Source organism: Lepidochelys kempii, chromosome 1 (assembly GCF_965140285.1).
Source record: "Lepidochelys kempii isolate rLepKem1 chromosome 1, rLepKem1.hap1, whole genome shotgun sequence".
Lineage (NCBI taxonomy): Eukaryota > Metazoa > Chordata > Testudines > Cheloniidae > Lepidochelys > Lepidochelys kempii.
The window spans coordinates 301,823,177-301,848,261 of record NC_136380.1 but is presented as its reverse complement, the minus strand read 5'-3'; the positions used below and the strand labels follow the sequence as shown (position 1 = coordinate 301,848,261).

General features: G+C 38.0%; 2 protein-coding genes across 7 annotated transcripts in view; one reads left to right on the top strand and one right to left on the bottom strand.

Moving 5' to 3' along the window:
- IMMP2L (inner mitochondrial membrane peptidase subunit 2) overlaps positions 1-25,085 on the top strand; it is an 846,530-nt gene that overhangs the window by 437,943 nt on the left and 383,502 nt on the right. The gene's annotated exons all lie outside the window — the stretch shown is intronic.
- LRRN3 (leucine rich repeat neuronal 3) overlaps positions 1-25,085 on the bottom strand; it is a 45,560-nt gene that overhangs the window by 3,757 nt on the left and 16,718 nt on the right. The window lies entirely within an intron of this gene.

Here is a 25,085-nt window from a genome sequence, read left to right as displayed (position 1 = left end):
CAGTCCTCACTGACTTCAGTGGGTACTGAGGGCTCTCACTGCCTTCTGAGCTGTGCTTATCTTGTAGAATTATACTTTAAAATATAGCCTGTCTCCAGATGTGTGGTAGCTCTTTCCCTCTTAAAGAAACTGCTTTGAGCACATTCAAAACTATAGTGTGAGAAAGTTCTGATGTCTTTATGCATGAAATGGGACACATACTACTGCATTTATTTTAAAACAGCAGACTGTGTACCAAAGCTCACCATACAGTGTCTGTCTCTGGAATCAACCATACCTTATACATTTATTTTTCACTTTGTCTTTTACTTCTAGTATTAAAATTCACAATGGCATAGTTTACAAACACTAAGATAAGGTCAGTGCTTCATTAATATTGATAAATGCATTTTGAAATGTCACTGGTATGGACAGACGGAAACACTCCACACTTGGCAAAAGGTTCCTGTCTTCAGAGATGTAAAGCATATAAAATCTGAAATAGCATCTGATTTGGCTGTTTTCCTGCCATTTGTTGGCACCAAGTCCTTATCTATAAAACTGACTTTCATGTTACAGATAACTAGTATGTGTTCTGCTAGTGATAAAAGCTATCTCAAATTAAAATTGCTGAAGTAAGCAAGAGAGGCATACTGCAATTTCTCCATCCTTTCCTTTTTCTGCTTTAGAAGGAATGCCGATTGATCTTGTGTCCAATCCACTTATTTAAGATCTACGTTACTGCCTATATTTTCCTTTTTTTAAAATATTTGCCTTCTGTTTCTTATTTGCATCTTATCCATTCAATACTGTATATAATTTTAGTTGCTTGCATTAACAAATATATGTGATTTGTTTTTTTGTGTTTTTTTTTGTGGTACAGTGATGGCTCTTAAAAAGTTGTCAGTTTTATTTAAGAAAAATAGATAAGGTTGCTTTAGTATCTTCAGCATTCTCTTCAACTTCCTCATGCTTACTCCAGCAAATACCTTGATTACTGTAAATACCATAGTTAAATAACTGCAAGTAATTAATAATTATCTAAGACATTTGGCAAGTTTTTGAGGTCTGCTCTTTGAATACATGTAAAGATTTTTCATCACTTAACTTTACAATATAACTATATTAATAAAATGAACAGAAAATGTGTGAGCTAAACATACAGAAAACAGTCTGCTGCTTTGGAGTTTTATAATACATTTTTACGGCAATGGTCCAGATCATCCTGAAATGCAAAGAAACCCTGGTACAAAATAAGATAATTAAAATATAATCTGTTCCTTCATTTCTTGAAATGAGGTAAACTTTAGATTTACAAAGAAATAAACATATGCCTGGTCAGTTAATTCTTGTAACTATGGGCTTATCTAGATGGAGAGTTAGTGTGCGAAAAGCTGGGTAGTTAAATATACAGTGCACTAGCATGCTGCACACTAAGTCTCCAGGTGGACCCTACTACCGCGTTCTAACTGCCTAGGTAAATCCTCACATTACTAATTTATAGTCTGGAAGCATAATGGAATAAAATCTCATTCTGTGGGCAAGTGAGTGACAGAAAGGTAAGGAGATATCATTTGATTCAAAAAAATCTACAGAATCATAATTTCAATGAAGTCACCCTCTGAGGCATGGCAGGGGGTGGTGCTGTCACACACCCCCCCACCCCACCCCCAGCTCCAGCTCTTCTGGTTGGTGGAAACTTTGATAATACAATGTGGTCAGAAATGTGTTGAGTTGGGTGTCATTCAAAAGCCCTTTTTCATGAGCACCCTGGTATCAAACATGACAAATCTAGAACAAGTATGTAGATATAAATTAGAGAAAATGTTTTAAAATGAACACTTTTAATTATACTTTAACATAGGGATGCATTGCCCACAAAAAAAAAATACATTGATTTTGGAAATCTTTGAGAAGACACCTAGCCTTGTAGGGCTGAAAACGTTTATTCATCAAAGTCATCATTGGTGTCGTTTCCAGCTAGGCACAACTGCTAGACATGTTGTCACACTGAGCCTCATCCATGCCACACTTGTACATCTTCATACAAGGGGGGCTGTTGGCCAAATATTTGTAGAGTGGTGAGCATCTGGTCTTTGCACAGGAGCATTTTATTAACTGAAGGATTGTTTAAGGAGTGCATGGAATTTCACGCATAACTGCTGTGATCAATCCATCCTGCAAGACCCATCCATACCCTATGGTGGGAGGGGAGTAGTTTTGGATGTGCTTGATCATGTGGAGCCACTATATTGCTTGATAATTTGCCCTCTTGATAGCAGACATAAATGTACCCTTGATGAGTGGCAGTTTTTCTCCAGATACTTCTTGGAAAACATCCACCAAAGTAGGTCTACATGTGTCATAATATTGGTCTTCAAATGGTAAACTTGGCATATGAATGCCTCCTGTGCATTTATTACCTCATCAGTGTCTGTCTCAGCTATTCCGAGCACCTTCAGAACAAGGAGAGAGTCTTTGGAGGCTGAATCAAAGGCCTTCCAGTAAGATAATTTCCTTCCATTAGTGTCACATCCTGAAAGGGAATGGAAACCTAGTAGTGCTTTGAATGGTGCAAGTGATAGGAACACATCTCTGAGGAATCTAAAATGATTCAGTTCCGCAGCAACAGACGCTAAAACAGAATATTAATGAAGTCTTGGGTAGTGTCTAGCACTGGAACATCTATGTCTTGTGAAAAGATCTAGAGTTTTGTAGCACCTTTCCCTGTGGCAATGATCGCATGCAAGATAATTTTAGTGTTAGTTTCTCATGGGAATTATGAAGAAACTCCACTTACCAGTGTGAGGTAGCAGCTTCATTTTGCCATGCAACAATGAAATTCTTTGAGCAATTTTTCGCATGTTGGAGCTTTTTCCTGCAACGTATGCAGTTAACTAGACCTTCGTTGGAGTATCAGACAGTGACTTCTTCATTGTGACACTGGAGATGTTCATTGAGTCAATGATTTTGTACTGGACAGGTGCAATACCATGGAATCTCTTCTTTTTGGTAATACTTTAATTGATTCCTCTGCATACATGTCAAACACAAAGTGGATTTTGTCATTGGTCCAGTATTTTCTCTGTAGCTTCATAATGAAGTGTTCAGCCAAGTCTTGGCAGGTATTGAAAGTTTCTGGTTTGTTGAGAGCTCATACTGCAAGTGTACCATTTATGATTGCTTCACTGAAAGGTCTCTGCTGGCATAAATTACCCTCACACAGGTGTCATCAGGTGCTGGATTAACAAAAGTATGAATGTGCATTAGTTTTCTTTTGGCCTGGCACATATGCATTGTTCCACTGCATTGGAATATCAATTGTGTTTCCATGGAGAACTTGTACTTTCCCAAAGTGTTATGTAGATCAACATCATGCTGGGATCTCAACCTGACCAGGAGAAGAACAAACTATGACATGTCTGTGGTTAGCTCTGTAATTGCCCTGCTACCTTCATTCTGACATTTTTCTTTGCATTTGAGCACAACTTTAGTTTGTTCTTTTTGATTGGATCCCATAGATTGATAAATTGCCATTGGTAAATGCTCCCCTTGTCAAAGGCAGTTTTTCTCTTTTTGTCTGTTTCTTGGAAAACATCTGCCAACGTTCGGTAAAGTGCCACCAAGCATTGTGTTTTAACCAGCTTCTCCGCTGTAGTATCCGCCAAAGATCCAACTACTAGTGAATACTCTTTGGCTCCCCATTGATGCCTAAAAATGACTAAGACCAAAGTAAAAATAAGGACTTTGTAATAAATTACTTTGGGATTGTTATTCATTATGTTTGGTAATGTATGTAATGTAACTCTGTGCATACCATTTGCAGTTGGATTCCAGTAATTTCTGGCTGGATGCTGACATCTTAACCAGTGCCTCATTACAACTCTTTTGTTATAATAAACAAAGCTGATAATCAGTACCACTGAACTGCTTCTTTTTTTTTTGCCAGTGATAGCAAACCAACTTGGAGCACTCCTTCCATTTATAATCTGTAGCATTAAAAAAATTAATAAAGTACCATATTCTAAGCATTAGCTGATAACACACTACTGTCAATTGAGGGCCACAATTTAACTTTGCAAAGGTTTGACATGCTTGTATTAAAAATCAACTTTTTAAAAATTATAATTTAAAACATTTTCTCAAAGATATATGTACATAATTGTTCTAGATTTGTCATGTTTAGCACTATTGTATTTTTTGGAAGGAAAGAGCTTTTGAATGAAGCCCAACTTGACTCATTTCAATTGACATTATATTTTCAAAATTTCTATCAGCCAGAGGAGTTGGATGCGGGGGTGGAGGGGAGAGGGAGTTCCCCCCATCATGCTGCAGAGGGTAACATCATTGAAATTATAATTCTCTAGATTTTTACAAATCAAATGACACCTCCCTTACCTTTCTCTCATTAACTTGCCCATGGAATTAAACCTACTACCAGACTGTTAGGTCCCAGTCCCGCAAGCTGATGCTTGCATGCAAACCCCTGTTTCTGTGTACTGCCCCATTTACTAATGGTCCATCTGCAGGGATCAGCTTGCAGTGCCACGTCCTTATAACCAAACTATGTTTCAAAATGCACAGACACAACTCCCTATGTTAAAAGCAAGGCTAAAAAGATGGGCCCAGTCCAAAATCCCCACTTGGGTAAACTTCCTATTGATTTCTGGTATTCTACTTAGGGTTTTTTATTACAATAATTTCTGTGGAATTCAAACCTTTTTATAAGGATGAAAAATGCAAAACTAAACTAGTAGTATTTGAATAGTCATTGGAAATTTTACCTAACTGAGGCCAGATTCACAGAGGGCCTTAGGGAAGTCCCAGATTTAGGTGCCACCGGTATTCGTAAAACTCCCACTTAACTGCTGCTGAAGTGTATTGGTGCCTAAACTCAATTGGTGCCCAAGATTTTTCAGTAAAACTTCCCTAGATGCCTATATTCCTCACTCTGGGAGCGTGCACTGCTGCCTCACTCTAAGCAGTTGGATACCTAGCTCCTGCCTGAGCCCCAGAGCAATCCACATGCCTAAGCCCCTTTGTGAATGTAGCCTTAAGGGCTACTCTACACTATCAGTGCTAGCTCGGTGCAGCTATACTGATGCAGCTGCGCCACTGCAGCACATCTGGTGAAGACGCTTTATGCTGATGGGAGAGAGCTCTCTGTCGGCGTAATTACTTCACCTCTGCGAGAGGTAGTAGTTATGTCAGTGGGAGAGCATCTCCTGATGACATAGTGCTGTCCACACCAGCGCTTAGGTTGGTGTAACGTGTGTCACTTGTGGGGGTGGCTTTTTCGCACCCCTGAGCAATGTAAGTTATATTGACACAAGCAGAAGTGTAGACCTGCCCTAAATGACCTCAGAACTGGGCCAAATCAGTGTTGTTGATAATCATTGAGTCAAGCCACGTCCATTCATTTTCCCCAAAGACAATTATACTCCTACAGTTAGTGTAGGGGTTAAAATTAAAAAACAAGATGCAAACTAGGGGGACTAGATTTTACTCTAAGCTTTTGTATGGCTAATTCTTTAACTTGTCATTTGAAAGCAATTATTGTGTTTTGGCATTTGTTTGTTTTTTCCACATGTTGTTACAAACCGCTCTATCACTTGGATAGGAATTGCAGGAAATCTAATTGACATTGTTCCACTAGAGACTGACACGATTGATTGATTTCTAAAAACCTGTGTGAGAGGTAACCCAAGGACTGGTTTCTTTGTTGTGATTCAGTGAAGAGTACAAATTCAAGTACCACTTTCCCTTGAACTGAGAAAGTATTAAAACATGTTTGACTCATTTAGTAACACTTACAGTCACTTTTAATATACAGTCACTCATCCCTGAACTCAGGCCAAGCAAGCACTCAGTAAAACAATCTTTTTGCTGATAGCTTATTTGAACTTCTTACACTTGATAATTAATTGCTCTATAGTCGGGTTAAAAAGGCAATGGTATGAATACCATGGCTGAGGATGTCAAAGGAGCCTAAGTGAGTATGTTACCCATCTTTCACTGAGATTTAATGAGTTGGGTACCTGCACCACTCAGACTCCTTTGAAACTCCCAGCCAAAGTGAGTTAGGTGTCAAACTCCCATTGGAATTCATTGGGAGTTGGGGGTCAAACTCACTTAGACTTTTATGAAAATCCCAGCCATATCTGGAAGGGGGAACCAAAAACCTCTCTTTTTGTTTTATTATAAATATAATTTTCATTTAGACTAGGTAAAATCTTTCGCCTGAGGATCACCACACTCTTTGCAGACATCAGTTCAGACTCACTTAGGATAAGTGTTGTTATTCCTTTTGTACAGGACATTGAGGTACGGAAAGATTGTTCTATAACCAAAGTCCAACAGGACACCTGTGGCAGAGTCAAGGAAAGTACCTAAAATACTTGACTCTCAGTCCTGAGTCTTAACCACAAAACTCATCCTTAGCAGATACCATGTTTCATTTTAAAAGGCATGTGGTTTTGGTTTTGAATAATAATATTACAATTTTGACAGCTTTGAAAATGTTCCTGGGCAATTTCTGTATCTGAAATGGAGTTATTATTTATTACTAGTATCATATTAAATATTTTATCTAGTACTATGCGTGTGCAGGGTGCTTTACTTAGTGCCCATCCTAGAAACCCTTATGCATGTATTTATTTTTATGCACATGAGCAGCCCCATTAACTTCAGGGTTTGCACAATCAGGATCATAATGTCTAGGACATGGTCTCTGCCCCAAAGAGCTTACTGACTGACATTTAGCTCCTGCAACGACTTACATTCATGCTTTGCTTTTAATATATGGGTAGTCGGTTTGATTTTAGAAGGATTACTTGCATGCATTAAGTTAAGCCTGTGTATACATTTTTGCAGGATTAAGCCTTGATTAATCATGAGAAGAGAAGATGCTCAGGTAATAACATGGGTGGGGGAAGGAAATAGATAATGTACAGAACAAGACTATTGGGGCGTTTGGGTGGTAAAGTGTGTGTCAGGTTAGCGGGTTTTTTAAAAAATATAATTACATTTTTATGTATGACTTCAGGTACCATAATGAATGGGAGAGCAGCAAATCCCTGGATTCCTAATGTAGATTTTCTGGTGCTACACTATGAAACCAAACCACAGAATCAAGTTGTGCAGCATTCATGCATTATGTATAAAATGATATGTAGAAGGTTAAATGTTTCTTACTCCGGCCACTGTGAACTTTCTTTATGTCAACTGGTTGTATTGATTTTTGGGTGGGAGGGGTGTTGGGTATGATTATTTTCTAAGATTGAACAGAGGTGTACAAGGGACTTCAAAGTCAGGAGTCACCTGCAATTTACTGTTTAAAAAACTAACCTGCATATAAATTGATATTTTGCATTCAACATTAGAGTGTGAAAATTTCATTTTCCTTTAAAAAATGAAGCCTTACTGCATTAAATGTTTATATTGGAAAGTAAATACTCTGTAAGGCTTCACTTTTGAAACAATATAAAATGTGCAGCCTCTTTAACGTTGTATGCAAAATACCACTCTGTGTGTGTGTGTGAGAGAGAGAGAGATTATTGTACCTACCTTCACGTACCTACTCAAGGTTTATATTGCATATGCAGTATTGGATGAACTATGAAAATAGATACCCAGGTATACTGGGAGACTTCTTGTGAAAGCTAATATGCCTCTGGCAAAGAGATTATCCAGTACTATTACCTGTCAACTAAAACTCATATACTGAGGAATTATCAGGTTTGTCATTTTCTTGCTGTAGTGCAGTTAGATGCTTCCTGCTTAATACAAATTTATTAGATATGTAGATGATTTTATTCTAAGGTAAGAGTCTCCTGAACACCTTGACTGGTACTCCCTGTCTCCATTAAACATTGCCGATAATAGTAAACAAAGGGTACTCTCCCTACCCCCTCCAATTCCAATACAAATTCCAAACCAAAATTTTCCTACTGAAAATTATCATTTTTTGGTATTAATTACTTCTGATTTTTTGAAGCTGAAATACTTTGGTAAATTAGATCTTTGTGCAGCCCAATCTGGAGTTTTGGGGGGAATTATCCACAAGGACTTGCTTAGTTTTATTCAATCCATATTCACACAAAACTCCCATTTCAACAGTCCTGAATAAGGTCTGAATAAAAACTGAGCAAAATCTTTTGGATTTGTCCCTAATAGAAATGGATAAATTTTAAACTTGCAATTTTGAAAGTAGTAATAAGAAATACAAAGAGAAACTGAAGGGCTAGGAGAATTTATCCAGATCCCATGAACAATGTGTATGGCATTTGCTAAATTTCTTAAGAACACACTCATTCAAGTAGTGCTGCTTCATCAACATTTAATTTAAATGAAAAATTACACAGTTCTATTAAGTAGGAATTTTCATGTGATAGCTTTTCATTTATGAGCTAGTGAAGATCTTTTATGTTATAAAGAATGCTTAATGCAAGTGAATAGAGTAATCAGTAACTATTCCTTTAGTGTGTATACAATATTTTCTCATCTAATTCAGTACAGACATATAAGAATCCAAAACAGAGGCGTCCATGATGTCTGCTGCTATTTGCCTAAACCTCTAAGTATTGTTTATAATTTTAATACTGTCTTTATTTACTTAGGAATCTAACTTGAATCTGTTCCAAATCTTTATGGGCAGGTTTGTTATCCTTTTTGGAAGTCCTTTACCACTGGTTGAAATCCACCCAGACTCCTTCATTATAGTGATGTCTGTTGTTTTTTTAAACAAATACGTTCAGTACTCTTTGAAAGTGTGTGACCCTTTTCAGACTAATTATCTGTCCTGTGAGCAATGATTGGTATGCCTTAATTAGCTTTGTTTCACTTTCTGTCATTGATTCACAAGGGGGCGTTACCATTGTTTGAGCTGGGAAAGACCTTCAGGGAATGGATAAACTGAAAGTCGTTTCTCATCACTGAAGCAACAGACAGCTAAGAACCAAGTCAGAGTGGACAGAAAGGAAAAGAAGCATGTCAGGCTTTGGCAATCTTTCTTTTCCACTTCAGCAGTTAGAGAGACAGTGATAAAAAGTAAAAATGCAGCAGTTACACTGTAATATGCCCTGCTGGCAATAAGGCAAACATTTCAATTCACAAGGACCAATTTTGAGGTGGCAAGCATTTTCAAAGCACAGCTGTTTATACACAGCTACCTTTCAGATATGTCCTGAGAGAGGCATTTCTCAATTCCTGCCATTACAAACATTTTCAGCTGTTTCACTGGACAACAATTCTGAACATGTCACTAAACCAGAAACAAGGGAAGGGAAGATATTATACCTTGCTTTATTATAATTATAGCACTATGTAAAGGTTCATTTTTCTAATGAAAAGTGGAAAAGTTATGCATGTCTGAGTTGAGATAGATGGAATTTTGCACATGTTCAATTGCTGAGAATATGTGCTTCTTCCTCATTTTTCCTTTTGAACGCACAATACACACTTTCTTTAGGTATATTTCTTGTCGTTAATATTATAAGAAAAATTAACACTAGAGAAGTATTGTTAACAGGAAGCAACCTTTTTATTTACAACTAAAATCCCTATTTATTTGATGCATTTGAAGAATTATGTTTGGTGCGAGATTGTGATTTTAACAGACAAAGTGGAACAGGGATTTTTGTGATGAGCTATGAGCAGCGCTAAGGTAAGTGATGCAGTTTCAGGATAAACCAGCAAAAGACATTTTATTCAAACAGATATTTTATAATAGGCCTCGTCCTGGGATAAGGGATGGATTTCACCTGCTCAGTCCCTTGTGCTTCAGCTGCTTAAAGTCCAGTTACTTTGGCTTTGTGAAAAAGGTGAAGTGGATTTCAACCTAACTACATTGGCTTGCTTTCTTTCCTTCTCCAAGGTTGGACATGGGAATAGTTTATTTAGAATCCTGCTTCTTTTTATGGCCATGATCCTAACAGTTGAGGAGAAAGGGACTGTTATATGTTCTCACTTGAAAACCATGGGTCAAGATTTTCAGAAGTGACCATTAATTCTAGGTATCTCAATTTTGAGATGTCCAACTTGAAATTCCTTAGAGGTGCCTGCTTTTCAGAGGCTGAGTGCTCAACACTTTTTGTAAATTAGGCTTCTTTCAGGTATCCTTAGTTGGACACCCCGAAATTGAGACACCCAAAATCATTAGTCATGTTTGACAATTTTAGCTCTGGTTATTGTTTATTGTTGGTTTTTTTAAAAAAGTTGGTAAATTTCAGGTTCTGTCTTCAAATGGTTCATTTGTGAAACTAGAATTTGCAGTGCTCGGCATTTACTTACGTTGTGGGGTGCAAAGAAGACAGCAAAACCCTTTGTATTCAGCAGATTGATATATACTAGAAGCAATTTACAGTGGCTGAATTGTTACTTCAGCATGTATGTTTAATCTTACTTTGTTACCCTCTTACTTATCCTCTTTCTTTCTGTTTCCTTCCCTGGTCTAGATTTTGCCTAAGGGAAAGCCAAAGGCTTAAAATGTTTTATATGCGAATAAGACAGGATAAGGAAAAGGAGTGCTTGTGGCACCTTAGAGACTAACCAATTTATTTGAGCATAAGCTTTCGTGAGCTACAGCTCACTTCATCGGATGCATACTGTGGAAAGTATAGAAGATCTTGTTATACGCACAAAGCATGAAAAAATGGGTGTTTACCACTACAAAAGGTTTTCTCTCCCCCAACCCCACTCTCCTGCTGGTAATAGCTCATCTAAAGTGATCACTCTCCTTACAATGTGTATGATAATCAAGGTGGGCCATTTCCAGCACAAATCCAGGGTTTAACAAGAACGTCTGGGGGGGGGTAGGAAAAAACAAGGGGAAATAGGTTACCTTGCATAATGACTTAGCCACTCCCAGTCTTTATTCAAGCCTAAGTTAATTGTATCCAATTTGCAAATGAATTCCAATTCAACAGTCTCTCGCTGGAGTCTGGTTTGAAGTGTTTTTGTTGTAATATCACAACTTTCATGTCTGTAATCGCGTGACCAGAGAGATTGAAGTGTTCTCCGACTGGTTTATGAATGTTATAATTCTTGACATCTGATTTGTGTCCATTTATTCTTTTACGTAGAGACTGTACAGTTTGACCAATGTACATGGCAGAGGGGCATTGCTGGCACATGATGGCATATATCACATTGGTGGATGTGCAGGTGAACGAGCTTCTGATAGTGTGGCTGATGTTATTAGGCCCTGTGATGGTGTCCCCTGAACAGAAATGTGGGCACAGTTGGCAACGGGCTTTGTTGCAAGGATAGGTTCCTGGGTTTGTGGTTCTGTTGTGTGGTATGTGGTTGCTGGTGAGTATTTGCTTCAGGTTGGGGGGCTGTCTGTAGGCAAGGACTGGCCTGTCTCCCAAGATTTGTGAGAGTGTTGGGTCATCCTTTAGGATAGGTTGTAGATCCTTAATAATGCGTTGGAGGGGTTTTAGTTGGGGGCTGAAGGTGACGGCTAGTGGCGTTCTGTTATTTTCTTTGTAGTAGGTGTACTTCTGGGAACTCTTCTGGCTCTATCAATCTGTTTCTTCACTTCCGCAGGTGGGTACTGTAGTTGTAAGAATGCTTGATAGAGATCTTGTAGGTGTTTGTCTCTGTCTAAGGGGTTGGAGCAAATGCGGTTGTATCGCAGAGCTTGGCTGTAGACAATGGATCGTGTGGTGTGGTCAGGGTGAAAGCTGGAGGCATGTAGGTAGGAATAGTGGTCAGTAGGTTTCCGGTATAGGGTTGTGTTTATGTGACCATCGTTTAATTTTCTTTTTGCGAATACAGACTAACACGGCTGTTACTCTAAGACAGGATAAACTCTCTCATTTTAAAACAATCAGAGGAATTCTTGCATCATAAAAAATACTTTATACCTGTGGGCATCTCATGCACTTGAGATTTTCTTTAATCTAAAAATAAAGATAATTTCTGGAAAACAGGTGTGAAGGAATTTACAGTTTTAAAGAGGCCTACAGTTTCTTTTCTGTTAGTTGGATCCGATTCACGAATGCATTGACCTTCACTTTGTGCTGGAGTTAATCAACTTATATCTATGGACAGGCATAGAACTAGAATAAGGCAGTGGTATATCAGGAACCTATATCAGAAATTATCCCTATTCACTTAGGAATTCTTGTAGTATTTTGAAAAGTATTATAGTAAATAAGATGTATAGCATTGGAAAATAAAGTAACTCAAGTAGTAGAAATAACATGATATATTGGTATCCTCTATTAGGAATGCAGCAGAGTGAGATGCAGTGTACATGAACGTTTATATTCTCAGAGAATTGATTGCATGTGTTCTGTTGGAAGAACATTCCAAAAGACTTGGATAAGCAGTTGATAAAGGACCATTCTTAAGTAGTTGAGGAGCTTTAATATGGCACCTCTACCCCACTTATTTTGAAGTAGGTTGCCAGTGGCTGGTAAAAGCTGGACCAGATAAGTGGCAGTTAGCTATGTGGACACTTGCCTGTAGGAAGCAGGTAGGGTAAGGTGTTCTGTTAGGCACAGTATTTGATTTTACCATAGCAAACTACTACAGTAGCAAGCTACTATGTGAGTTCATTGTCAGGAGGATCCTGGATTAGTTTTTCCAACATTTCAGATTTCCTCTATGTAGATGTCTGTTTTATATGCTTTTTAGATTTAATTGGAAATTTTCTATCCATTGAGCATTTCTGACAATTTGTCTGAGTGGTTAGCAAATAAGGGGGGGGAAGGGGAAGAGTTCCTTAAAGGATATTTTCTAGAGGGAAATCTTAATTTCAACACTACAAAACCACCTCCTTTACTGAATTTTGATCAGCTACATTTCTTTAATAATCCCAGTGTAAAGTGTACAAAACAATCTGGCAGGTGAGGTATTTAAATGAGTGGAGATAAAATGTAAAATGATAGGAACATATTAAAAAGTATAGGCTTTAATTAAATTGGAAATAAATTGTGGACAAGATATGCAATTTTCTCATTTATGCTCATTCTCCGCATTTACTTGCAGTCTGTAGTGATTAGACTCTGTTTAGTGAATTGCATCTATTTGGACTAATTATAAAGGAAACTTTAGAATGAATCTGAAATGTGATTAGATTATGTGATTCCTGATTTAAATATCATATGATGAATGCATGATACTATTATGTATAATTTTTGTCAGTAATGCATTACCTATATTGATTCCCAAAGGATTTTCATTTCTTGCAATAAAAATGTTAGTATTTTGTCATATATACATTTATCTAAGCATGAAAGTGAGGCATGTATAGTGTTGTATAAAAAAACGTATTTTCTCAGAAGTTCAAAGAAAAATAGTCAGAATGTTCAAAAAATACTTTGGAAGGAGAATTTTTCCAAATACTTATAACTTTGGTTTTCTTCTCTAAGTATGTTATGTTAACAATGCTGTGCTGTATGAACATTTCACCACCACCTAACTGACTTCTCTATGTAGCCAGTAAAGGCTACAGAACAATTATGCCAAATATAGTACCACTGTAGAGTGTGTGGATCTGTTATTGGACCAATTTCTGTTGGTGAAAGAAACAAGCTTTTGAGCTTACACAGAGCTCTTCTTCGGGTCTGGGACTACCATGGCTACAACTACACTGCAAACAACTGTGGATTTAGACAATTATAGTTTATTTTAATTTAGGTGCATCCATAGAGGCTCAACCTTCCTTTGCCAGTCATTATGTCGGTATTGGAAAGCATTTACTGGCAGTTACCAAGGCAAGTAATAGGCAGGGAAACAGTCAAGTTCTCGGTGTGGGTGATTGTAGCCAGTTACCAGATTCTTCAAGCAGATGGCCAGCATTAAAGATAAGAGAGCCACTTTGGGCATGATTATATAAAGGCACCAAATCCATACAGGAGAAATGAAGTGCTTATGGCTGTTAAAATAGTCCAGTCAGTTTCAAACAGTGGCTGACAAAAAGTATATTTGATGTTTTCCTCTTTATGGCTTCTAAAACATGAATGATAAACATGCACCTAACATCTAGAATTGGATGCCCTCAGGTGGCTGCATTATAGATAGAGGGAAAAAAGTCATTTAATTTGGTTATTTGATTTGTGTTTATCACATTACATTTCCCCCTAAATATATTCCCTTCTGGATTTTGATTTATCACTCAGCCAAACACAGATCCTTAGGAACTATAACAAAGTAGCCATCATAGCAAAATTTGACTTTATTTTGGTTATTGCTTCACTTATATATTTTTTCAAAGACTAGGGTTTAGGTTTAAAAGATGGGTAAAGATGTATTTATTATTTGACTGTTTGTGTCATGTTCATTTAATTTATTTTATATTGTCAGTGTTTTTAATGTCTGGAATGGCTTTTAGGCCCAAATGTTTAGTTAGTTTCCCTTGCAATAATGGATGTAGTGCCAGTTTGAGTCAATTTTAGAGAGAGGCATATGATGTTAAATATCTTTTTCTTTAAAGAGAGAAATCATCTCCAGTGCATATTGTATTGCTTTAAATTGGAAAACCCTGAAAGACCAACAAAGGCATTGTGACTATAATTTGTATCAACAGAATCAACACCCCTTAATGTTTTGTCTCAACATTCTACACAGTTTAAGGAATGTAAATTGAAGTTCTTCGTAAATTGTATCTTTAGGCATAATGATAAGTGGAAATGTCCACCAAATAGCACTGTTAAATTCATTTTGATGTGTTAAAAAATAGTGGATGAAAAATAATGTTTTATATGACATGTATTTTTCCCTGTAATTTAGGTCCAATTTCTTTTACTTTATAATTTGGGGTTATTAATTTTATCCTGAGCCACAGGGGCAAACAGGTTTACAATGGACAGTTAAACACAAATAGGTATTTTTAACTTTGCTTTAGGCATTGTGAAGAAGTGGATTGATGAAAAGACAGTTATGGGATGCTAAAATTGACAAGTGATCATTTGTAAAGCAGAAATTACTCATTATAATATTCTTTGCTAAGAATGGGAAAAGTAAGTTCTGGTCTCTGCAGTGTTTTACAGTGTTGGAGTGATTTATTCATGCTCATAAATTACCAGCTGGTAGAGATACTGTCATTTCTAATTCCAGAAAGAGTTTTGATTTGTATTTATTTTTAATTATAGTTTTTGCTCAGCTGAGCACTTAATTAATAATAATACATGTTCAAGTTGATTTTGTACATGATTAGCAAAACAAATGATGTTTCCAAATCTGAAGTTATTGTCATTTCATGCCTATATGAATATATTCAAACTCTTCATCAGCTCTAATCCACAATGTAGGATTATTATGGTTCCTTTCGTATTGTCCCAGGAACAGATACATTAGAATGCAAATCCTTTCTATTTTTTTTAAAAAAAGAGCAAAAGGGAAGGATAAATATACTATATCGCACATATAACTAAATCCAATATCACATTTCTAGATTTGGTATTGAACTTGAATTAATCATACACTTCCAGAAACATTGACTGAATCTCCTTAAAGTCTTCTTGCTTTCCTTGTAAACTAAAGGTAATTTGAGTCCAAGTTTGCTAACTCACTTAACCCATTTTACCAATCTGTGATGTTCAGACTTACAGCCAATTTCCTTTTTTTTTTAGTATAATCCTTTTAGTACTTGCTCTTAAAAGGATTTTTTTCTGTGCTTTGTTTAAATTGACAGGATCACTCAAATCCCTTAATATTAGATGATTTGGCTCACTAGCAATGTCACTGGCCAGGATCACTTTAATTTAATTTGTTCCCTGAAAGGCCGAGGACATATCCATATCATAAATTTGTATTTGATTCTCACCTGTTCCAGCATTTATCATTCTTACTCAGTCTTTCTGCATTTTGGACACAATGTCTGAGCATGATCTATAGTATAAATTCTAATGTTGGGTCTAATGTGCATGTTCTTGCATAGTTTTGTACAGTATTTTACTGTTAATAAGTTTACCGTGACCCGTTGTGTTATCAGTTTGTCTGTTCAAGATTTAGGGAAGGTTCTCCAAATTTGTGCACATAAGTGCACTTACACATTGGTGTCATCTTAGTATATGATGCAAATATGTAGGCACACAAATAAGCTTTTTGTGCATGAGCATAGCCAGCTGGGTATTGCATGCCCAGGCATATATTAGGCGTGCACAAACGTATGTGTGTAGGTGCATGTACCTAACTTTGAAAATATGGCCCTTATTACAAATCAATAGGAAGGAAGGACACTAAGAATTCTGAGTTTGGTGTTATATGAAAATACCTCTCATGTTTAGTAGTGGGAGTGGGGATGTTAAAGTGAACAATCTTGTTATTTGTTGTGGGTGAAGTGAGAGAGATTAGCCATTCAGATTATTCTTTCTGTTTGTGCTTGTAAAGGTGAAGCCAGATAGTGGATCTAGATAGAATGTTGGGACACCAGTAATGACTATTTATTCATGTCAAAGGACCACTTCTTATAGAACTGTCAAGGAGGATGGATTATTTCAAAGCATTGTATTCAGCCTTCATTTCTCCATTTTTATTTTTTGTTTCCACATAATTGGTCAAATTCTCCTGCCCATCAGTGGAACAATTTGTCTGAGTAAACTGAGCTAGGTTTGACTTTAGGTATGAGTGATCTTGTTCAGCTATTTATGATTGATCTTATTCAGCCATTTTCTCTGACTTTCTTCTTGTTTCAAGTTACTATGTCTTTCAGAGATTTAGCTACTGTAAATTCACTGGGAAGAAATTATCCAACAAAATTAGCTCTTTTTTCAGTTTGCAAACTATTTGTAACCATGTTATGATTTTTACTCATATTTGCATTTGTGCAAATGGTTTATGCAAACATACTTCAGCCAATACATTGTTCCCAAGCTGTCTGATTCAACTCTGTGATTTATTTATTTACAATTCATTTTTCATGATATGTACTATTGGTAGGGCTGCAGATTTGTCTCAGCATTTTTTATCAAAAATTTCGGACCAGTTATGGTAAATTTAGTAAAAGTCATGGAATTTAGAGCAAAAATAGTGTGTAAAGTCATGGGGTACCATTTAAAGTGCAGGGGCTACATGGTGCATGTCAAGTCCAGCCCATGAGGGGAGGGCGGTCGGAGGCCCTGAGGGACTGGGATTTGCAGAGTGGAGCCTGGTCCACACTTACTCCACAGCAGCAACTCCTGTCACCCAGGATTGTCAGGTTCTGCGCTCCAGCCCATTCCTCTTGCCATAGTGTGCAGGTGGGGCCTGCTCCTGGGCAATGCCTCACCGTATCCCCCCACCTTCTTGGCCCTGGCACCACTGGATAGCCTGCCCTGAGCTGGTCTGTGGTGGCAAAAGTGGTTGGGCCATGTCCCCTGTGGGCCTACTGGCTGGGCAGCCTGTGAAATCCTGGAAAATGAAGAAAAATCCCATACAGACAGAAAAATCCCAATATCCATGACATTTTTACTACCATGACAATCCTGCAGCCCTAAACTTAGTCCCCAGAACCATGTGGTATTGTTTCTGTTACCTAAGTGATTGTCTAAAACTTCACTAACAAGAGGAGAATGAATAAGGAATACTGATGTTTTGCATGTTGACTACCTGGATAGTTTTAAGAACAGCCATTCCACAAATATTCCTGAGAATGAAAACCATTAATATTTGTGAAAAGTGAAAATAAAAGGTCACAGACAGAATTGAACTCAGCAAATATTTGAAATTTCCACTCTTCCCTTCCCTCAGCTTACAGAGAATAGCAATATGTTCTTTTGTAAACCACTTTGCCATCTGTGGGTGACAAGTGCTATATGAGATCTAGGTTTTATTATTGTTGGTACAAAATATAGTGTGCCCTAATATATTATTTGTAAAGGCAGGTGAATAGAGGGCACATCTTTTGAAAAACTCAAGAACTGTTCCTCTCTCTGTGTCCAAATGCTAATATTATGGAAATGATCTACACTAAAAAAGGGCTCATAAACAATTCATTACAGAAATGCTACTCCAGTTCTCTCTTAAAAATATCTATATTTAATAGATCTTGGCATGTTGTTCTTGCTCTTTGAATTCACAAGCAATCTTCTCCAGAATGTATAAGGCTGTTGTAAGGAAGAACTTGACTGGCAAATATAGTGAAAAGTCTTACAGTTCTTTTATCAGGTGCCCCAAGTATATGCTGTACCATCCTCAAGGGGGAGGCATACATAGAGGAAGTATATACTATATTGAAGGTAGCAGTAAAGGGATTGTCATCAAATTTGTATTGCTGATTAAATTGCTCACTTTTGCAGAATAAAAAATCATTGCTGTTTTGAAGGCCATAAGGAAGTTTCTGCACAGGTGTTCAGAGATGTAATGTATCTCCAAAATGGAAGAAACATTTTAGTTACACATAATAAGCTAGATGAATCCCTCCTTTGGGAGGGGATCCTGGGAGCAGGAAATTTCCACGAGCTTCCCTTCATAGAGATGTCCCACAATTTCCTTGGGGTGTTGGCATTTGCCTCTATTATTCCCTGTGGAAAAAGCAGTGGTATGGATCCCAAATCCCACATACTCCCAAGATCTTTTAAAGGCATAAGGCTCTCCACGTAGAGGCACCAGCTTCTGCTCTCACGCAGCCTGGCCCCAATGAGCAATGTTGTCATGGACTTTCCACCCTTTACATAAGGGAAGAGTGTCTGCTCACAGCGAGGAGCCAAGCCAATGAAGTATCATAACTTTCTAGTGCACTACCTGTGAAATTTGGGGAGTGACAATGCTCAGCCCTCTTAGGCCTTCCTCTTCCTACACATCAGTCTTGGGGAGCAGGAAAATGGTGTCTCAGAGGTGGCTGATCCCGCACCTTCTCCCGCCCACCCTTTCATCCAGGAAGAGGAGATCCTTTTGGAAAGATGATTCCTCTGCACATGGAGCCTAAGTGGGTTCAGTCTCTTGCAATAATGGGGAATAGCGCCTAAAATAGTAGGCCTAAGTGAATTATGAATGTTTACAAAATAGCATTACTTGATGGAAAGCTAGGTATTAAATACAGTAGCTAGCCCAGCAATGCCAGCAAATATACAGTAATTCTCAAAGCTGAAGTTGAAGCAAGTAAACTGGTACATTTAGCTTTTCTATTGTTAATCTCTTACCATTATATTTCTGACCTCCCTATCCTGGTATACTATATCTCCTAGAAAAAGCAAGTTTTGAAAGTATCTCCAAAGTTAAAATTGATAATGTGGAACATAACTTAATGTACAGAGCTGCTTAAGCTTCCTAACATGTATGTTTTCATGCTGTGACAAATCAGATGAAATTTTTTCTGTGTAATGGGAAGCAGTGACAATTAACCTCTTTGACCCTCCTTCACTGCCCTTTCTGTATTGGCCTTGCTCATCAAGATTCCATTGCAATCAATGAAATGGCAGAATGTTGCTGATGCAGTACACTCAGAAGCACAGCCCGTGTGTTTGACATGGCATTCCTGGACCATTCAGCAGTAGTCAATTGGGTGAAATTCTACAGCTGAGTGACTGGGAGCATGGAAAGTATGTTAACTCATTTCTTAAAAGTGATAGGATCTTCTGCTTTTCAAACTCCCATCCTTCATGAGAGACAACATGAGATAAAGAAAGAGCGAAAGAAATATCAAGTAGAGCTTGAAAGTTATTTCAGCTGTCAGTAGAACAAGAAATGATCTACTTGACCCTTTCAGACATTATAAATCTGAAGATAGTGCTCAGGGATAAAAAGCCATGTGGGTAAGGCCTATAAGAATCTGGGCCTTCAGCATTCCAGGATACAGCTTTTCAGGGTTATTGACTTGATCAATTAAATCACGGTTAATAAATGTGATGTTAACAATATGAAAATTACTCTGACTATCATTGATAAAGGTTAGTCTAAAATTGAATATTATCAAAGAAACACTCCAGAAATCAAACAGTTGTAGTTAAGGATTATGAACTATCTGCATTTGTAGTGTTTTTATCCAGGTGAACTGCTCCCCCAATAGGGCTTTCAGAGTATTAGCTGTGCTTCTGCTGGTGCAGAATTGTGATGGAGGCCAGCTTGTTCCCTCTTCCCTTTTTGCCATCTCCCTGAAGTGTGATAGCTAACAAGCAGCAGGTCCTTTATGGGGAAATTGGGAAGCCAGCAGCAGCTCTTTCTCACCCTTGCATAGGGTTACAGATGGCAGCTTGCCCTGCTGGTAGTGCTGGAAGTTGTCTGGTGGTGGGAGGGAATCTGTCATTTCCTTGTAGTCACCCAGTGTGTGAATGACTGTGGAGCTGATATAATGCTGGCAGGACTGTGGAAAATTTGGGAACTTTCCAGTCTCATCTACACTACCTTGACATGAAATTAAACTGTCTGCTTACGGTGTTGCTTCTCTTTATCCTACCCATGACTCAATCTACTCTGGGGTGAGCAAAATATTCTTGGCGGCAGAAGGGTCTTTCTGATCCCTCAGAACTACTTTTTCATACTAGTGAGAAGCAGACACTTAGTTACTGCTGATGGGGAAAAGAACCTGAGGATTATCTGTGGTATCACAGTGAAGAGGCAGGGCTTCACTTGGTTCCTAGGAAGATAGGGGAGAGAATTAGTAAACAATGATATGGGGTTAAAAAAAGGGAATTTTAAATATCAAGATGGGCCTTATCCTTTCAGTGGACCTTTTAAAATGAATTAGTTTACTATTTTGGTCCAGCTGCACTTAAATTTTCAAACTCCCACTACTTTTGTGTATTTTATCCCCTAAAGTCATAGAAGATTCTCTGCATAGTCCATCAAGTGCATTGGATCAGACTGGGGACCGGTTTGTGCTAATGTTGCCAACCCTCCAGAATTGGCCTGGAGTCTCCAGGAATTAAAGATTAATCTTTAATTAAAGATGGTCATGTGATGAAATGTCCAGGTATACATCCAACCAGTACTGGCAATTCTATTTGCGGCCCTAGTTATACAAATAACTTGCCATATGCAGTATCAGAATTCATTCATTTTATTAATATTTTTCTTCCACATTTTCTACTGTCTAGCATGTGCAAATTAAATAAAAAAAATCATATCCTTTCTATTAATATTTCTGCTGCAGTCCATTTGTGTTGCAGATCTCAAACATGGAACATTTTGTGAAAAAGAAGATAAATGTCTGTGTGGCCTGTTCAGAATGCTGGATTCATAGTAAAAAAGGGTTTCAGCAGAGAATGAGCTGATAGAATGTGGTACCATCTACTTTGCACTGTAAAGCTTCTCATTGCCCATCTTAGGATGAATCCTTGCTTTGTTAGTTCTGATACTTCTTATAAAGGTCAGTGTTTAAAACAGATCATTTTTATGTTCTGCCCTAGTTAAGAGTACCCTGTTACATCACACAAGAGGTCATTACTAATGGTTGTTAAACAAGTTTTTTAACTAAGGTCTCAAAATATATTACTGAGTTTTTTCAGTTACATAAATCCCATGCTTACATGTAAGAAATCAAACCAGAAGATTATTTCTACATACTGATAAGGTTGCAATAAGGCTGGTTCTCCAGCTGAAAATATTGGCAGCGTTATGATCTGTGCAAGCCCTGGAAGGTTGCAAACACTGGCTTCACAGCAGGCTGAGCTATTCAAAGGATAGGCTGGTCTGCCTTAGAAACCCCTTTCTTATGAAGCTGCTGTGGAGTAACAGAGCTTGTGAAAGGTTCCTCTAGCACTTGAGTGCTGGGATCTCCCAACTCAGCTCCCACAACACTGTCATCTGTGGTGGCATTACCTGATTAGATAATACACTGTCAGGACCGAAGAACTCTTTTGATACTGTATATCATTCCCCTTCATGGGCACTGTTAAAAGGTTAAATGGCATCTAGGTCCATTCTGTGAACTAGATTCAGCTAAAAGTGCCCAGATTAGCTTGTTGTTTGGCTGTCCTTGCCAAAGTGCAGCTAGGCGGCGGTCTCCCTCATTTAGGAATACTTAAGCTACAGCTACACTATGAGTTAGGGGTGTGATTTCTTCCCCCCCGCCCCATGTACTTATACTTGTGCTAGCTCTCATCGAGCTAGCGCAAGTATAAATAGCAGTGTAGCCACCGTAGCACTAGTGAAGGCATGGCTTAGCTATGCTGAGTACATACCCACTTTGGCTGTGTTGCTGTTTATACTCATGCTAGCTTGATGAGAGCTAAAGCATGAGCTTTACTTCTCCAGGTTGAGGATATGGATATAGAATGCCTTCTGGAGCCCACATGGGCACAGAAGCCAATACTACAACCCTTGATTTCTTTATGTGCAGACACATAAGGGCCAGGCACAATCTGGCCTTAAATCACTGTAGACTTGTTTTTGCTTGCTACCATTGTGAAATAAAGCCTAATTACACTAAGCACAAACATAGCAGCAGAAAGAAAATACAATGTGTAAAACTGTGGGCCATGAAGGCTCCTTGATATGGATGGAATAGGATTCCAGAGATAAATCCTTTAGAGGGTTCATTTTACCTCCAAATTACTGTTCACTAGCTTTGAAATAACAAGTCTATGGCCTTGACATTTAATCAGAGCAAGAATGGCATTTATTGAATCTCATATTCAGGATTATTATTTCAGTAACTTACCAATTAATGTAATTTTTTTTCTTGAAAGCCAGAAAAATGCACAATGCTTGTTGTTTTTGTACAGACTTCCCACTCATCACCTCATATGCTAGTGATTTCTCTTGGATATACTTATTTGGTCACTTTATTTGTAAAATACAATATAACAATATTTTATCATAAGTACAAGGCATTTTTCAAATTTTGTGTGAGTAACAAAGGAAGCAAATGCTAGAGACTGGACAGCTATAACTTTACAGTTTCAAAAGGAAATAAGATTAACTTTCTACTGAAATTTAAGGAGAGCAGATAGTCCTACTGAAGTGGCATTATATAAGGACTAGAAGAAGGAATGTGCTATAGACCTAGCACTGGCTGTGCATAGGGTTACTGTTCTTGAATGATTACATATAGATAGCTCTAGGCTATGGGTCAGATTCAGGCTTAGAAGTACCTAAAAAGCATGTGGGGAACCACAAGATGCAATCTTTATACCCTCCCACAAAATTCATATAGTTTGCACTCTGCAAGTCCTCTGGGAACCATGGAAAGTGTTAGGTCCTAATTCACTCAGTACCCCCAACCCCACTCTTCTACTGAGATTAATCATGCACCTGATTATATGTGATCTCCGTGAGAAGTTGTGTAGGGTTTTTTTGGTACTCACAGGATGGCCTGAACATGGATCTACATTAACCATACTTTTGTAGTGTTAACACACACACAAAGTTGAAATGGGTGCATGTTTGGCTTTATATGTCTATTCTATATATGTGACTAAATTTTGAATTAGGCCTTAAAACCTCATTTAGCTGATGAGTGAAATGTTTTGCTCTAACAAGTACTGTATGTACTATTTGGTAGAAATTGCAAATGATATAATAGTTTGACTTTGGTTTCACTGTTTTCAATGGAAACTTTGATTATATTTTACTAGGATTTATAACCATCAGTAATTGTTTTGCATCTTAATATATAGAGAAGTAGGTTGAATAAATGCATAGCATATTAGAAATGCCATTAAGCAAATGATTCTACATGGAATTGCTGAATTAATGAATGCTTTACCTCTCTTCTGAACAAAACACAAATTTTCCCCAATTATTTTACAATTGATTTCTCTATATTGTGGCCCAAGGGAATGCAAAAAGTCCATTTGTATGTATTTTACTATTCTGTTTCTTTAGTTTGATTAAATTAAACATCAGAAAAAATTCATTTTATTATACACTTCTGAAGGTGAATTAGTATGTTTTTCAAGAGTCTAATGACTTTTTATGGTTCTCTGTTTTCTAGACAGGCACATTCTAAGACATTGAATCTGCATTTCTTAATTATGTTTATTGCTTATTTGTCGGCAGCATGGACTTACATATTCTGCTTGTGTGGAAATAAAGGCATGCGCCTTTCACCTTTAGACTACAAGTTTGAATCCAGCAAGTGTGGTAGCCACTGCATTCTGCCATCATCAGATGGCTATTTGTGGTCCTTATGAAATGAACTTGATCTTAGTCCAGTTCCTGGACAGATTTCCACATCAAATAAACCATCACTACAGTTTTGTGCTAATTGGCAAATTGTCTTGAGAGAGACCAAGTGTGGAACAGACATGGAAAAGACTATCCTCTCACTCCGAGAGGTAGGCCTACCAGGACATGGTTGAGGCACATTCGCAGAGCAGCATAAAGAAGTATGTTTGTATTCTTGCCAGGAATGCCATATGTGTTGTGGTTTTTTTTAATTCAGTCTTGGGTGTTTGTATTTTATTCAAATTCCAGGCAGTTGGCTGCGCAGGCTGCGTAGACTGTTGGTCCTTCATCAGTTGAGACTGAGCCGATCACAACACGTCTTCCAATCTTCTCTCGCTCTGGCCATCCTTCACCATGCTTGTCCATATCTCCTTCTTAGGAAATCATCCCACCTCTTTGGAGGCCGACCACATGGCCGTTTCTGTTCTCACAGACACGACTCGGATATAGCTGCCATCCATCTGTTGTCGCTGAGTCGGGCCATGTGTCCCGCCCACCGCATTTTGCTGAGCCTGCTTTCAACAACAACGTCTTGCACTCCAGACTGCTGCCTAATTATTTCACTGGGGATGTGATCGCGGAGTGAAATGCCCAAAAATGTTCGTTCCATCGCCGTGTGTGACAGACTGTTGATGTTCTTCAATCTTTGTCAGCGACCATGTTTCACTGCCATATAACATCACTGGAAGCATGGTCAAATTAAAAAGATTCGGACAAGTTGTTTTGCTGATCTTTCCTTGGAAGATGTCCTTGATGTCATTGAATGCGCACCATCCAGCTTTTTTTCTGTGTGACAGTTGGCCTTTCTGAACGTGGCGCATGTTGACTTCCTGGCCCAAATAAACGGCAGTTGGTTAAGTTTTTCAAAAGTCCTTTCTCCCCTAGGGGTTGCTATGGATAGATGCAGAACACATGTTTCTGAACTTTGCTCCCCCATCTACATGCCTCAGCCACTAGACTCATTCCTCTGGCCCAGAGTCTCTGAGGACATAGCAGAAATCAGCAGAGGCAAGGAAAGTAGACAGAACAGCTGTATTTGCTCATCTTCTTGCCCATTAATGCTGCAGAAA